This window comes from Pipistrellus hanaki (assembly GCF_964339955.1).
Source record: "Pipistrellus hanaki genome assembly, chromosome: 1".
Taxonomy (NCBI): domain Eukaryota; kingdom Metazoa; phylum Chordata; class Mammalia; order Chiroptera; family Vespertilionidae; genus Pipistrellus; species Pipistrellus hanaki.
Window position 1 is genome coordinate 202,852,351 of NC_140503.1, and position 5,592 is coordinate 202,857,942.

Genomic DNA, 5,592 nt, shown 5'->3' on the forward strand with positions numbered 1-5,592 from the left:
GCGCGCGGCCGGGGGCGGGGCCTTCGGGGCGGCGGGCGCGCGCCGAGGGGGCGGGGCATGGACCCAGGAGTGGGCGGGGCGGGCGCCAGGGGCGGGGCAGAAGAGCGGCGAGGGGCGTGGCATGGACCCAGGAGTGGGCGGGGCCTTCGGGGCGGCGGGCGCGCTCAGGGGGCGGGGCAGCTACTAAAGAGAGGGCGGGGCCGGAGGGCGTTTGGCGCGGGGCTTTAGGATGCGGGCCAAAGAAGGCGGGCCTTAGGGGCGGGGCGAGCTCCAGGGGCGGGGCTTTCGGGCGCGGGGGGCGCGCTCAGGGGGCGGGGCAGGTGCCAAAGAGTGGGCGGGGCAGTAGGGCGTATGGGGGCGGGGCTTCCGAATGCGGGCCAACGAGGGCGGGCCTTAGGGGCGGGACGAGTACATAGGGGCGGTGCTAGCGTTTCTGTCCCGAAAGCTTGCGTGGTCGTGGGCGGGGGGCGGGGAAAGGGGGGGTGGGATGAACGCGAGGCTGTGGACTCAGGTTGCCATGGTGCGCGTGCGCCGTGCCGTGGGGCTCGGAAAGGCGGGGCTCTGGTCCAAGCTCCCTAGCGGGGGCGGGGTCTCGATTATTACGTAACGAGGCGCGGGGTTGGAGGCTGGGCTCTGGGGCGGGGGAGAGACACTGGGAAATAAAAGATGCAAGTAGCTCTACAGTAGAGGTCTTGTGGTAGGAATGAGGCTCCCACAGAGTTTGTTTGTTTGTTTGTTTGTTTAGTTCCTGCCCTTTTATTTGTTTTCTTCAGTTTCTTGGAACTTACATCTGGTCCAAAGGTGTAACTTTGTAGGGTGGTTAACCCAAATACTGTTTTGAAGATAGGAGCTTTGTGAATAGTGCTCAATGTTTTAATATATTTTATTTTTTAAAAGGTGTTTAAAATACTGTGTGGTTAAAAAAAAAAAAAAAGTACACGGTTGAAGGCAATTCAGAGAACATGGGAAGCTCAAGGAGGCATCGGAAAGCCATCCTATGTGTTACACCTGGTCCTGGTTTTAAGTGGGTCTTTGTTCTACCTAGCTCAGGGTGGGCGGGTGGGCGGTATACACCACCCAAGTGTGCACTCTTTGCCTTGGTCTGAGTCTCAGGAAGGAGACTGTCTATGAAGAGGGCAGAGATTTGACTGTCCTTTCCTGGAGGCTGGGAGAGTCGGCGATGATGGTCCTCTTTGGCTTCCACCTCCTTCAGATAGCTAAAGAAGAGCTGCATCATAAACTCAGTAAACTCTCCGGAATTTATCTATATTCTCTTTGAAAAGAGAGAAATCGTTGTGAACACTTTAGAACTCTGTTCTAGTTTCAATGAGATCAAGCTGCAGTTTCCACAACCAAAAATTAAGTGCTGAAACCTGTCTCCCAACCTTGTCTGTGAACTTCAGAGTTGGCCATGACGCAGAGTTGTCACTACCTCCATTCACCCGAGTTTCTTCCCTTCGTTTTACTTCTCTGCTGCTCCCACAAGAAATAACTTCCTTCCTGGCATATCCTCATTTGCTTCAAGGACCACAGCGTGTGCATTTTCATGTGCCTAATAGGATATGGGAGAAAGAAATTTCACAGCCTCCAGGAGACTTTTGTCCTTCCTGAATAGTATCAGGAGTGTATTGTCCACTTTGGGATGTAAAAGTCATCCACCAAACTCTTAACTACAAAGTATTCACTGTATTTTTCTGTTGGAAACTGTGGGATAAGACAGAATTTGTGTCCCTGGCCTCCAAGACTTTATGATCTAGTAGAGACCAGATACAGGATGACTATAAAGAGATTAAGAAAAAATATTGACAGTGTTCATACAGCCACCTGTGTGCATGCTCCAGTTCTTTCTGCCCCCTTCTCTGTGTGACCAAGATTTTGGTCTATGTCATGCCCTCCAGAAAACCTTCACGGATATTCCACCTCTGGGTTACGCGCCCTCCCTATGCCCCTAGAGCAGCCTGTCTCAAAGTGCTAATCATTGTGTGCTCATTGTTTGTAACCTTGAGGCCTCTTGGGAGCCGAGATTTTCTCGAAATGAAACTTAGAGGAGCGCGCACATGCACACACACACACACACACATACACACTCACACACACTCACACACACACACACACTCACACACACACAACATACACACAGAGCATTCATAAAATGTTTGAATGAATGCATGATCAAGGCCAACTCGATGTAGCATTGATAATTAAAGTACAGGATAGGTCCCACTTGTGTCCTTTGGGTAATAAATGCAAAATATTAAAAGCGTGAAGCGAACCAGTAGATCAAAAAGGATGCAGATGATTAAGGAGGACATCAGGACATGGATGGGTGTGTGGGAAGGTGTTGGCTTGGCTTGGGGCGAAGGGGTCAGGGCTGGAATAAAAGGTGGTCATAAAAGACAGTGATGCTGGATTAAGGAAGATTTTGAAAGGCTAACAGAGGCTGCTGTTGGCAGCAGAAGCCAACGGTGGCTGACTCAGCAGAAGGGTGTATTAAAAGGGAGGCACGAGGGCCGGAGAAAAGAGCTTCCAGAAACAATGCCCTAGTCCTGCCCCTGACTCATCTGATGAGCAAACTGCCCCTCTGCCCATGTCACTGCATAGCAGGGAACTATACACACAGGTTACACACTGTCAATCTCCTGGTTTAATATATTTTAATGATTTTTTACAGAGAGGAGGGGAGAGGGATAGAGAGCTAGAAACATCAATGAGAAAGAAACCGATCAGCTGCCTCCTGCACACTCCCCACTGGGGATGTGCCCACAACCAAGGCACATGCCCTTGACCAGAATCGAACCTGAGACCCTTCAGTCCACAGGCCGACTCTCCATTCACTGAGCCAAACCAGTTAGGGCTCATTGTATTTTCTTTTCAATTTTCTGTGAAGCAATGGTTTTTGTTTTGTTTTGTTTTTGTTTTTTTTTGTAAAAAGCTAAGGAAAAATAGCAGTGTGTACCAGCCAACCAAACAAAAACATCTCGGCTTCCCTGGTGCCCACAGTCCCCTCCAGGAATCACCTCTTTCTCTGCTTCTTTACCGCCAAACTTATTTGAAGCATTTTCTCTGGCTTATGTTCTCCATATCTACCTTTCCTGTTACTCCATTCATGAATCTGAATCTTTAATTATTGTCAGCTGAATCCAGTGGGGTAGTAACAGCAAGAGAGGAAAGGAGGGGGTGCAGAGACACACCGTGCCACTTCGCAGACCTTGGATGGGCAGGTCCTGGTGACATAAGAAGAGGGAGAGGCATTTGAACCAAGACTTTGGAAGAAAATGGCGGCAGCTCTTCTTTATGTTGCTCAAAAGAACTGAGCAGCCCTCAGTCCACCAACCTTTCCTGGAAGGTCCCTCAGGGATGTCAGGTGAAATAATCAGTTTTATTAGCTGAAAATTTTAGTGCATTAATTTACTCTTCAACTGTTTGTAGGTGCCCATTATGTTATATGCACTGTTCTAAGTTCTAGGGATAAACAAGTGGACAGAATCTCTTCCCAATTATAACTTACTTTTGAAGGAGGACGTAAAATAAATCAATTAAAATAAATCAATTAAAAATAGATAGTATGCTGAAACCGGTTAGGCTCAGTGGATAGAACGTCAGCCTGTGAACTGAAGGGTCCCAGGTTCGATTCCGGTCAAGGGCATGTACCCTGGTTGCACGCACATCCCCAGGAGGGGGTGTGCAGGAGGCAGCTGATAGATGTTTCTAACTCGCTCTTCCTCTCCCTTCCTCTCTGTAAGAAATCAATAAAAAATATATTTTTTTAAAAAATAGATAGTATGTCAGTATAGATGAATGCTATGGAGAAAAATAAAGTAGGAAACAGGGAAACGGCTTGAGTGGAAACAAAAATGATTTACATGGAGTGTCAAGTAAGGCCTCACTGAACAATAACATTTGAGCAAAGACCTGAAGGAAGCAAAGGGGTGAGGGAGACAGAAACCTGGGAGCATCACTTCTGGCAGAGCAAACAGCAAGTGCCCAGGCCCTGTGGCAGGAGCCTTCCTGGCTTTTTAAAGACACAACAAGGAGGCAAGTGGGAAAGGAGCAGAGAATTGAGGACAGGAGCTCAGAAGATGACTGGTTAGAAGTGGAGAGACCAGATCCCTTCTCAGACATTGTAAATCTGAAAAGCAGAGGAGTGACATGAGTAACCTCCCATAGAGAGCGCATGAGCATTTCTTTAATTATTGTCAGCTGAATCCAGTGGCGTTGGCAGAGCCACGTCCTGGAAACACACCTTGCCAGAGGCAGGTGTGTTGTCAGCTTGACCTTCAGCTCAGGCTCTGGGGATGGGTTTCATTACCTAAATTCAGCCAAGCACCAGGAACAAACAAGATTATCCAAGCCCGCCCAGAAGTGACGATTACAAAGAACCCACAAGAATGCACATAATTTCCTTAGTCTGGAGCTTTAGTAAAACTTCCTGGTTTTTGCTGTATAAAATAAATTGGCTCTGGGCCACGTCTCTCCATCAGAGGACAGCTGTCCCATCTGGGCCCAGCTTTTTCCTTATATCTTTGTGCCTGTCTCTTTCTTTCATTTTCTCAATCTCCAGCAGCCCCTACTCAGGAACTGGACTGCTCTCTAGCCACGTTGGACGTGGAAAAGAGAGAAATAGCTACAACTTCCATTTTTAAAAGAATATGGAAAAGACCTTTGAAATTGCTCTTGCCAAGGTAAATAATCATCAGTTTGCAGATTCCACTGGGCTCTCCTCAGTCCTTATTCTTGCTCACTGGCCTTTCACAGCATTTTAGCTTGTTGACCACTCTTGTCCTCTAACAAGTATCTTTATCTCCTACCTCTGAGGTCACACCTTTCCAGTCTCTTTTCCCCCACCTATCTGGTAGGCCTTCGACCAGATTAGGTGTGTGGTGCTCATATTATCCAATGGCCCTCATATCATCCAAGCATAAATACCCTACTTGCCAATCTTATCATTCCCCTAGTTCCATTCCAGCTATATGCTTTTGCTGGCAAAATTGGTATCATTAGCCAGGATGATTCAGCCAAGCTCCAGACTCATATATCCAGCTGCCTAGTTCTCATTTCCCCTTGGATGTTTCAAAGTCCTTCAAACTCCACTCGTGTACAAAGGAACTGTTTTTGCTCTGCTTCCTCTTTCCTTAATCCCCACCAGGGCTGCTTCTGCTTCTGTGTCCTCCATCTCAGTTATAAGCAGGACATCTGCCCTGGACAATGTGGCTCAGTTGGTTGGGGTATCCTCCATACACCAAAGGGTTGCAGGTTCAATTCCCAGTCAGGGCACATTCCCGGCATCTGTTTACCTCCTCACACAATGTTGGAAAGCTCTGGGATAGACTAGAGCTGCATTAAACCTTCATAGAATTTCACCAGTGGAGGCATACATCTAAATACATACATACAGGAGGCAACTTATCAATATTTCTCTCTCACATCAATGTTTCTCTCTCCCTCTCCATTCCTCTCTCTCTCTCTCAAATCAATTTAAAAAAACAAACAGCCCTAGTTGGTTTGGCTCAGTGGATAGAGCGTCGGCCTATGACTGAAGGGTCCCATGTTCAATTCTGGTCAAGGGTACAGGCCCGGGTTGTGGGTTCAGTC